This window comes from Lactuca virosa, chromosome 5 (genome assembly GCF_052849685.1).
Source record: "Lactuca virosa cultivar CGN04683 chromosome 5, Lactuca_virosa_CGN04683_v6, whole genome shotgun sequence".
Taxonomy (NCBI): Eukaryota; Viridiplantae; Streptophyta; class Magnoliopsida; order Asterales; family Asteraceae; genus Lactuca; species Lactuca virosa.
In genome coordinates this window covers 129,362,646-129,374,740 of record NC_136430.1, presented here as the reverse complement: position 1 = coordinate 129,374,740, position 12,095 = coordinate 129,362,646, and positions in this window count along the sequence as shown.

Sequence of the window (12,095 nt, the reverse complement as noted above, 5' to 3'; positions counted from 1 at the left end):
ACCTATTAGTATATATATATCCTGTGGTGTATACATTAAGGAATCATAAGGCTAGCATTATGGTCCTATCTTTTAATCGTATCCTTCTACCAAGGCATCTTCTGTTATGTGCTAGACTTGACTGTTCCGTTTGTTGTTTGTAAGAATGTATATTTTCCCTAGTTTATAGCTATCTTGACTCGAAAATAGTTTGAATTGGACTTTCAAGTGGTACCGTCACTTTATGAAAGAAAGGGAAGTGTAAGTACATAGTTGTCGTTTATAATGACATGCAAATGTACTAATAACCTAAAAACATATTTGTTTTATTACGGTTATAATGTGAAGGCTAGAACCCTTACTATACGCTCTCCCTGTCAGGAGATTAGGGGAAACTAAACACGACCTCTGCAAATTCTTGCAAGCCATGTAATTCACATTAAAGTATATGATCATGTATACCCAATATAACTATCACCTTTTGTTTAAAACAATGAGTTAGTGATTCATTGGTATAATTAGATCCTGTATGTGTGTTCTCATGCTATAGCAACCTAACTTGTTTGTTTTGTACTGTATATTGTACGTTCTCTCTGTATGGTATTGTTTGATTCTCTTCACTTTATGTTCTGTATGGTATTGTTTGATTCATGTAAGAACTGACTCTTTATGTGCTTCATTGTACTAGAAGTAATGAATAGCATTCTCCTAAACTATACCTATTATAGTTTACTAATGTTCTACTTGGACTGTTACTGAAAAGACTCGTTTATCTACCAAGTTATGCTTGTACTTTAAAAACAGAGTTTTGTATAACTAAAAAGTAACATAACTTTAAAAGAGTTTTTGAAATGTTTTGAAAACTTATAAATAACATAAGTAACATTTTGAAAGATGTTTATAACAAACATTTACACAATTATCATTGTTATAAGTACTAAGGATTGCATCTAAGGGTGGTAGGACCTTGTAATTGAGTTTAGGGTTCAAGGGTAAACTCCTTTGGAGTTTACGGTTTTGTGACCATCACCCCTTGAGTTTACGGTCGTAAACCCATGAGTTTACGGCCGTAAACTCATGGTACTTTTACCATGTTGTGTTTTGAAGCTTTACAAGTCATTAGAAGCATTTCTACTTCATGCCTAAGTCTTTGGAAGGGATTAGGGCACCATTTCACTCCTTTGTGGAGTTTACGGTCCTTGGACCATTTCTCTTTGGGTTTACAGCCGTAAACCCAAATGGTTTATGGTCTTTTTGTTGTTTTGAGTTCCTAGCACATCAAGGAAGGGGTCTAGACTAGTTTTCAAGGCTTGGTAAGGGACTAGGGCCACTTTGGCCCCTTTGTTAGGGTTTACGGTCCAAGGTGTTCTTGGACCGTAAACACCTTTGATCCTTTGATTCTTGGGTGTTTTCTTTATGATTAAAAGTGTAACAAGTCTTATAATACACTAGGATAGAAGTACTTACTAGGTAGAAGCTTGAAAAGGTGCTAAAAGTCCAAGAACACTAGTGTGTGTTCTTGGTGTTCTTGGTGAAACTTGAAGATCTACACTTTTGGAATGATTTCACGGATGGAATCATGTAAGATCACTAGATTAAGTAAGATATCAACTTTTTAGGGATAGAAACACTTACAAAGTTGAAGATCTTGAAGAAAAGTCGGATGATACTTGAGAGAGAAATGGGTTTTGGATCTTGAATATGTGAAAAGTGGTAAATAATGACTAAGTGTCATATTTATACCCCCTTTTAGGGTTTACGGCCGTAAACACCTTTGTTTAGGCCGTAAACTCCAAACTCTTGGAGTTTTGGGATATTATTGTTGCACAATAAACCCAGGGCATCCTCTCTCCTGTTATCTCCTGAAGTACTAACTTTAAAACCCTCAAACTTATTCCAAAAAGCTTGAAAGTTAGCAGAAACAGTTCTGACTTCTATTGAATCGAATGGTTGTACAGAATAGAAATTTCAGGTTGTCACACTTTTAATGAGGGAGAATTAATGTCCTATCCTACCCCTTAGGCTAACGACCCTCCACCGGTCAAGGAAGCGGTGGGTGAGAGTGGACACCCATTAAACTGCCATTTTATAGGCAGTAACCTTATACCCCTTATAGATCGGCTTCGTGAATGAGGCCTACTAACGGTAAGACCAACTTGTCTTATACACACATACACACACACACACACACACACACATATATATATATATATATATATATATATATATATATATATATATATATTAAACTTATAATATTATAAAGTATAAGGGTTGAATTTTAACTTTTAAAACTCTGGGGTTTGGAATTAAAGTTTCATTAGTGATACTTTACAAATTCCAAAACTTGCGGGCATGTTTTGAAACTTGTCAAGACTCTTCATATCTATAACTTATGAGTTAATGTTGGTTTTATGAAAAGACTTTTGATTTTCCATAACTTGATGACAAGTTATGGAGTTCATAAAAACATTTTTGAGAAGACTTTTCATGTTCCATAACTTGAGGACAAGTTATGGAACTCGTTAAAGAACAATTAGATCAATTCTAACAAGGGAAATTATCATATAATATTCTATTGATCTAATCTAACTCATATAGAAAGGCAATTCATATCAAACAATACAAATAATTAACCAATTATCTTAATATTTGACAATTGTCCTTTCATTTTCCATAACTTATGAGTTTAATGTCATTTTAATATATGAGACTTTTCATTTTCCATAACTTGAGGACAAGTTATGGTGGTCATTAAAATTCATTTAGATCAATTTTCAACAACTTAAACTATCACATGATTCTAGATTGATCTAGCTAAACTCATAAACAAGATAATATCAAGTCAACAATTTGCAAGCAACTTGGTTTATCATATAAATCAACAATTATCTTAAAAATTTGACAATTATCTTGTAATTAGATAAGAATGATCACTACCATATCAGGAAAAACAGATTTTATGATTCAAAACAGTTTGTGGTAATGACCCTAATCCAATTTTAGCCAAAAACCTCGAATTTCTGCAACCAGAGCCTGCAACTCGTCGAGTGCATGAAATGACTCGTCGAGTTGCTCTGTTTCTGAGTGGACTCGATGAGTCAGCCAGTGGACTCGGAGAGTCCATCAGTCAGATTCAAAAAATTCGATTTTTTTAACTTGGAAAACTAACAAGCATCAAGTATAACATAAAATAATCATAGGCTCTGACCACTGTTGGGTTTTGAGCACTATAACACTCCTATGGTGCACATGCAACCCTAAATGCTTTGGATCTATGTTTTATCTAATTATACATGCATGTTTTCAATTTTTTCCAAAGCATTGTCCTAACTATCATACATTTGAACAATTGAATGATACAACTAGTAAGATGACTTACCTCTTAGAAGGACTTGTAGTTCTTGACCTTTTAAAGCTTGAGCACCTCAAGTGTGATGCCTCTATTGGTTCACAAACACCAATATGCAAGAGGAGGCTTGAGAGAATAGGCTACTAGCACAAAATCAACTTCACCCTCTTGGAAAGTAAGTGGCAACCGATTTTGGCTCTAGGAGGGGCTTATTTATAGTGTTGCACATGCTAGGGTCACACTTTGTAAACCCTAATGACCCATGACTTTCCATATTCTCATGCTCTATGGATTTAACCTCCATGGACTATCCATGGATTAGTTTTCCCCATCGACACAATCATGGATCATTGGACCACACTACAAGAATCATTGATTTACATAATCAATCCCCATATATTTAATTAGTCTCTTTTGACCACAAAATTAATTCCAAATTAATTATTGATCAGTACCAATTAAATAATACGATTTCATATTAATATATTATACTTGTAATATATTAATAAACCATAAATAACCTTATTCTCAAAATCCATCCTATCAAAATGCACTGGTGAAGGCAACCCAAAAAGGACAATGCTACAATCGGGTCAAGTACATCTCAGTTATAGTTATAGGCTTAGACATCAAATCCAACATCCCACACATGGTGATGATACCGAACATCCCGCAATATGACGACACTTCTGATCCAGACGATCACATCGACAACTACGAATGGACGATGACATCCCTTAAGATGGATCGTCGATTCACCTACACCTATTTCCCCTGAAACCTAACAGGAAACACAGGAAAATGGTTGAAGTCGCTGAGACCAGGTAGTATCTCGAGTTTTGAGCAATTGAAGTACCTTTTCCTTAACAACTTTATGCAGTTGAGGAAAGGAAAAGGGGACGCCAACTCGGTGATGGAGTGTAAGCAAAACGAAGGAGAGTCGATTCGTGCCTACTACGATCGATTCACGTTAAGTACCCTGAACGTCCCGGGACATGAAGAGTTCCTGGTGACGGGCGCATTCGCTCAAGGTCTACTTCCGGGGCCCCTATCTAAGAAGATGCAAGGGACGGTCCCCAGAACTAGGGATGAGCTCAAATTCCGAGTGGAAAAATACATGAGGCAAATCAAAGGCGAAGAGCGAAATGATGCCAATCTCAAAGCAGTAGCCAACGTGTACATCAAACAGGAGGAGGTGGCGTCCCGGCCAAGTCCAAATCAGCAGGAAAAGCACGAGAATAACCAACAGAAAAACAATCGCCACTCTAGACACATGTCAATGAGATATAGGTCGTTCAACAAAGATGACAACAGGAATAGTCATACAGATGTCCATGCAATCAACAAAACTCCATCAAAGGAGAGCAAGGACAAGGCCAAGTTCTACGAGTACCACAAAAACAAAACTGTAACATCCATAAAGTTCATGAAAAATTTAAACTTTTTAAACATCCCAAAAACCATCATTCATTACAAATTGTTTTCAAATAGTTTCACATCAGAGAAATCCCAGAAATCATAATCATAAAATGTGAGGAGGTGCACGATCAAGCCTTCGCCTTCCCACGATCATCCAAAGTACCTGAAACAAAATCCACAACTGTAAGCCCGAAGCTTAGTGAGTTCCCCCAAAATACCAACGTCATATAACAGAACAATATCATAAACAAATAGTATACATATAGAGTCTTCAGTATGACTGTACCGCCTCACCGGGCCTTCAGTCTATCTGGCCTACTCTTAGAACCTTCAACATGTGTGGACCACCTCACCGGGCCTTCAGCTTGTCTGGACCGTTCTCCGGGCCTTAGGCCTGACTGGTACGCCCTGATGGGCCTTCAGTCTATCCTGGCCGCCCTGGGTCTATTGGCCTTGAGCATAAAGAAGGACCACCTAAACCCACCCACAATCACACAATCAACACATAAATATCAAATGCTAGCTAGCATGTACAGACAGTCATACAGATCTAACAAATCACTAATCATAGCATCATCCTATATACCGGTATACAAATCTAACAGATCACTAAACATAGCATCATCATATATATCATGATACAGATCTAACAGATCACTTAAACATATCATCATACGATAAACCAGGATACAATCCAAAAAGGGCCAGCCTTGGCGCCTTAGACCCTGTTAGCATAGTTAGAAGAACTCACCTCACAAGTAGTGTTGAACCGGTAATATCAAACCCAACTCACAACTCCAACTCAACTGCCTACAATCACCAAGTGAGTAACCTCATCAAAATCCATAAATACCTGTTGGAACCTGAAAGTGAACCTCTAGCAATACTAAGTCCTAATGTCATTCCGAAGTCAGATGGTGGTCCGAAGTAAAGACTGGTCCAGAATCTATTTATGTCCAGACTTGAAGATATGTTGGTGATAAGGAGATCGAGAGTGAAGGCATTCCGGAATGGATGTTTATGTCTGGAATGTTTGCTGTTCCGAGATCAATATTTTGTCTTAGTGCATTTAATGTAATTTGTCTTTTGTTTGATTTAACATCTCATAGGACTTAGCTTTATTTGTCAAACACGGATATTCAGAGTGTCAGATGTATAACTCTTTTATCCAGTCCTTTGATTGTAATTGGTTAGTACCATGTTTCATGCACTCTTATTTATAGGAGATTTTAAGGTTAAATCAATGACGGGTCATTTCTCACTCACTTTTAGCAATTTCCAAGATACTTCATATTTCTGAATATTCTCTCAAACATTCTTCTTGTTCTTCATTTATTATCTTTACCTTGATCTTTATTCTCATTCTTCATTTATGGCTTGATTATTTGTTGAATGCATTAACTCAGACTTGACTAGAATATTTATTAGTAAGCAGACATTGATCTTAAGCATTCACTCAAGGTTAGAGTTTTCAAACCTTGTCCCTGCGCATCAGATCATTTTGTTCTCTCAATTGGTATCAGATCTTGAGTGGTTGTCCTTTGAATCCATAAGATAAGATTATAGTTGGTTTGAAATTACCTTGGTATTTCAACCATTTCTGTGTTAAGGATAAAAGTTCTTCTATATACCACTTTTGCTTGAAGATATCTTAACTTCAATGGATGCTTCTAATCCTCAACAAATGATTTCAATGCAAATCGTAAATAGCATGGGTGGCCCTACTCGTGACCCATTGCTAGTTGTAGAAGAATATGATCACTGGAAAGTTAGAATGGAACGATTTTTACTAGCTAAAGAGAAAGGTGAAGAGATTTGGAGATCCATGAAAGAAGGTCCTCATGTTCCTGTAAGAATGGCTGTGAGAGATGCTGTTGCTCAGTTTATGGGTCAAGATAAAACTCGTCCAGCTCCTCTAACTGTAGATGATATTGAGAAGTTGCATGCTGATCAAGTTGCTTTCTCAGAAATGGTGTTTGGTGTTCCTCCTTCACTCTTTGAGCACATTAAATTGTGCAAATCAGCAAAAGATATTTGGGATACTCTCCAAGACCTGATTGAAGGTTCGGAAAACATGAAAGACAAGCGTCTCACCTCAGTTGTCAATGATTTTGACACCTTCACTACCACTCCTGGTGAATCAGTGGCCTCAGCCTCTAACCGTTATCGAATCGTATTCAACAACATGACTGCTCATGGGATTGTCCGAACTCCCTTGGAGTACAATCTCAAGTTCATAAACAGTCTCGGTAAACGATGGGGAAATGTGAAATCTTGTCTCCAAAGTAATGGTTCTTTAAAAAAAGTTAAAGCTTTATCAACTTTTTGATGAACTTCAAGGACATGAATCTAATGTTGCTCAGACCATAAGGGAACTCTAAGGATGTCCTCTTGCTCTTGTCAGTTCCTTTGAACCAACCCTTCTGAACACATCCACTTCGGACCTTTTCAAACCAGTTATTCCATATGTTCAATCCTCCTTACCTGTCTTACCCACACCAAACTATCCAGTTGATGATTCCGAAGCCATGGAATCTGAACTCCATTTCCAACAGGAGTTTGCTCTCCTCTCCATGAAATACAAACGTCCTTTCAATCCCTCTTACAAACCATACCAAAATCGGTTCCATGCTCCTCACCAAAACATTCCTCAACCATACTCAGCTTTAGAACCACAACCAACTCAGGAAAATCCTCCTGCATACAAACTAAACATTGCTAAGCCAAATTCTACTTCGGAACCACCGCAGAATCCAAAATCCGACAAGCCAAAAATTGTGTGTCACAAGTGTGGACATGCAAACCACTTTGCAAAAGATTGCTGTAACATCCCAAATTTCGAGTCCAAAAATTTCGTTTGTAATTAAGTAATTTATAAAATCGTTTAATGAAAACATTGTCAATATCATATCAATCCATAAACCATCATGAACATGTCTCAAAAGCAAAACATCGGATAGTAATATAAGTCAGAGTCCAATCCCAGAAAACTCAGTGCGGAAACCATGTGTGTGTGTGATGCGCTGCTACACCGCCGGCTCCTTCCCCTTGGATGAAGAGGTACCTGAAACCAAAACTGAAATTGTAAGCACAAAGCTTAGTGAGTTCCCCCATCATACCACATACCATACAATCATACAAGTTGCCGGGCAATTCTGGGGTGCCCGAACTACCCATGTCAAGCCATTATGGGGTGCTGACTACTTGTGTCAGGCCATTCTGGGGTGCTGACTACCCGTTTCAGCCCATTCTGGGGTACCTACCTACCCTCCGGTCTATCTCACCCGGTCACGGGGAATATTTCACCCCTACTACTATCACATAATAAACTATCATAAGCATGCTGTCAGACATATCTGGGGTGTCCGACCTACCCTTCGGTCCTAACAACCGATCAAGGGACTATTACCCTCGCACTACCACTATCACATAGAACATAGCATACTGGCACATAGAACATATCAAGTAATAGCAACCAGACAATTATCACAAAGACAATCATCTCAACCGTAATCAACTACTGGTGGTCGGCCTTGGTGCCTTAGACCCACTACTACCGGAAGGTAACTCACCTGAATGTCGCGTAGTGTCTGAACTGTCCCCGGCGTGAAAATCGACTTTCCTCGACTCCTCAATCCCTACACGACAACTCTACTAAGTTATCAATTCGTACTCATAACCCCCATAAGGGTCAACCCAAATCCTGGTCAAAGTCAACCTCCAGTTGACTTGACTCGCCGAGTTGGTCTACCAACTCGTCGAGTCCCTAATCCTCCAAAATGATCCAACTCCCGACTCTACTCGTCGAGTCTAGCAACAACTCGATGGGTCCTTCTTCAACTATAATATCAGGACCATATTCAACCGAGTCGCTGAGTTCCCCTTCAACTCATCGAGCTCATCTCCCTCATAAGAATGTGTTCAGTCTATGAGTCGCCGAGTTGTATGAACAACTCGTCGAGTCCATCTTCATGGGTTGGGAGATTGCCTTGGGCTCGCCGAGTTTTTTCATACACTCTCAGGTCTTATAATCACGTCCATCTTTGTTGAGTCCTCTTCTAGACTCAACCAGACTCCTTAAAACAGCAAAGGTCGGGGAACCATTTCCCGACTCGCCGAGTCCCAAGAACAACTCGTCGAGTCTACTAAGTCCATGTCCATAAACTCGATTTCTGTTGATCCCATCTCATCCAAAGGGTAGATCTGACCTCTTAGGGTCGATATAACACGTAAAGTCATGAAATTTACGTCCATTAATGGGTCTTTAAGCTCAAAAGGACCAAAAATGAGACCTACAAGATGCATGGGGCTCTCATGGCCATAGTGTAACATCCCAAATTTCGAGGCCAAAAATTTTCATTTTTAATTAAGTAATTCATAAAACAGTTCACCAAAACATTGTCAATATTACATCAACTTATAAAATCCATAATGTCGTGTCTCAAAACCATATCATCAGAAGTAATGAAAATCAGAGTACAATCCCAGAAACTCAATGCGGAAACCATGTGTGTGTGATGCGCTGCTACACCGCCGACTCCTTCCCCTTAGACGAAGAGGTACCTGAAACCAAAACTAACACTATAAGCACGAAGCTTAGTGAGCTCCCCCATCATACCCATACGAAAATAATACATGACCCTCGGTATCTTTCAATCGGTAACTGTCAAGCATAACCGGGAGCTGGACCCCCCTTGGTATCTTTCAACCGGTAACCGGAAACTACCCTCCATTCGGTATCTTTCAACCGGTATCTGGGAACTACCCTCCCCTTCGGTATCTTTCAACCGGTAACCAAGGACTATTTCACCCCTCCTACTGCTAACACATAATAAGCACGATAAGCATAACAATCATAACCATATCAAGCACAATAAGCATAACACATATCAAGCTCTAGATAATTATCACAAAGACAATCATCTAACCAGTACTCTTACTTGTGGGCCGGCATTGTGGCCGTAGACCCACCCCTACTAGGAGAAGACTTACCTCAAAGTCGTGTAGTGTCCGAACTGTCCTCGGCATGAAAACCGACTCTCCTTGACTCCTCAATCCCTACATGACAACCCCATCCAAGTTATCAACTTGTACTGGCAACCCTAACTAGGGTCAACTCAAATCCGGTCAAAGTCAACTTTGGTCAAAGTCAACATCCAGTTGACTTGACTCGCCGAGTTGGTCTACCAACTCGTCGAGTCCATACTTTTCTAACCCAAACTAATCCCCGTCTCTACTCGTCGAGTCTAGCAAGAACTCGACGGGTTCTTCTTCAATCATACCATCGGGGCCATCTTCATCCGACTCGCCGAGTTCGACCTTGAACTCGTCGAGTTCATCTCCCTCATAAGAATGTGTCCAGTCTATGACTCGCCGAGTTGTATGAACAACTCGTCGAGTCCATCTTCAAATATTGGAAGATTGCCTTGGACTCGCCGAGTCTGCTCAAACACTCGTCGAGGCCCATGATTCCCAGGTCTATAATCTCGTCCATCTTTGTTGAGTCCTTCTCAAGACTCAACCAGACCCCCAAAACAGCAAGGGTTGGAGAACCACTATCCGACTCGTCGAGTCCCAAGAACAACTTGCCGAGTCCATTAAAGTCCATGTCCATAAACTCGATTTCTGTCAAGCTCATCTCATCCAAAGGGTAGATCTTACCTCCTAGGGCCGATATAGCACGTAAAGCCACAAACTTTACGTCCATGCAGGGGTATTTTAGCCCTAAAGGACTACAAATGATGTCTAAAAGATGCATGGGGCTCTCATTACCATAAAGTTGGCACCTTTATGCCATAAGACCCCTCCAATGACCAAGATCTGAAGTCAATACTCCCTATAACACTTCACAACCCGAAAATGGCTTAGAAAGCCCTAAATATACCCAAAATCCAAGCCCTAAAGATGAATAAACACATGGAAGATCAAGGCAGGAGCTTTTTACCTTACATGAGCTGGAAATGGAACACAATCTCTGGATCTCCAAGCTCCAACTTGAACTCCCAAGCTCCTTTCCCCTTCTCAAGCTTCACAATCCACCAAAATGCACCAAAATGGATTTAGAATACTCAAACAAGGCTAGGGTTTCGATATGATGTCTTCTGGGAGTATAAGGGACGATGGAGGCTGAGATAAGTTGTTTAAATAGGGTGCAAACCCTCAAATTTAGGGTTTCACTCAAACAACACCTACTCGCCGAGTCGGTCTCCCGACTCGTCGAGTAGGCCACTTAAACTCCCCGCGGATCACGACTCTAGTCGACGAGTTGGGCCACCAACTCGTCGAGCCCCAGAGAAAAACACATGGAATTCTTGAATTAAATACATACCAAGAATCAGGTGTTACACATAGAGTTGGCACCTTTATGCCATGAGACCCTTCCAAAGTCCAAGATCTGAAGCCATAACTTCACATTACACCCCACAACCCGAAAATGGCTTAGAAATGCCCTAAAGATACCAAAACCCAAGCCCTAAAGATGATTAAACACATGGAAAGTCAAGATTGAAGCTTTTTACCTTAAATGAGCTGGAGATGAAACATAATCTCTGGATCTTCTAGCTTCAACTGGAACTCCCAAGCTCCTTTCTTCTTCTCAAGCTTCACAATCACCAAAGAATGCACAAAAATGGCTTAAGAGCACTCAAACAAGGCTAGGGTGTCAGTTTAAGGTCTTGTGGAAGTGTGAGGGACGATGGAGGATGATACGGGAGGAGATAAGTTGTTTAAATATGGTTCAAACCCTTAAATTTAGGGTTTCACTCAGACAACTCCTACTCGCCGAGTCGGTCTCCCGACTCGTCGAGTAGGTCACTTAAAATCCGCACGCAAAGCCGAGTCGACTCGATGAGTTAAGCCTTCAACTCGTCGAGTCCCAGGGTAAAATACAATAATACTTGGAATTAAATACGTACCAGGAACCGGGTGTTACAAATCTCCCCCACTTATTCTATAATTCGTCCTCGAAGTCTGCCGCTGAATCCGAAAAGAGCTCGGGGTAGTGCTCCCTCATCTCGTCCTCCGGCTCCCAGGTCCATTCTGAGCCCTTGCGGTGCTGCCACTGCACCTTTACCAGCTCCACCATCTTGTTCCTTAGATCCTTCGACTTCCTGTCGAGGATCGCCACTGGCCGCTCGATGTAGTTCAGCCTGTCATCCACCTGAATATCCTCCAAAGGCACCACTGCTGAATCGTCCGCTAGACACTTCCACAACTGGGAGACGTGGAACGTACTGTGAATCTGACTGAGATCGGCCGGTAGGTCCAGCCGATATGCCACCTTACCCACCCGGGCTACAACCCTGAAAGGTCCAATATACCTGGGGCCCAGCTTGCCCCGCTTCCT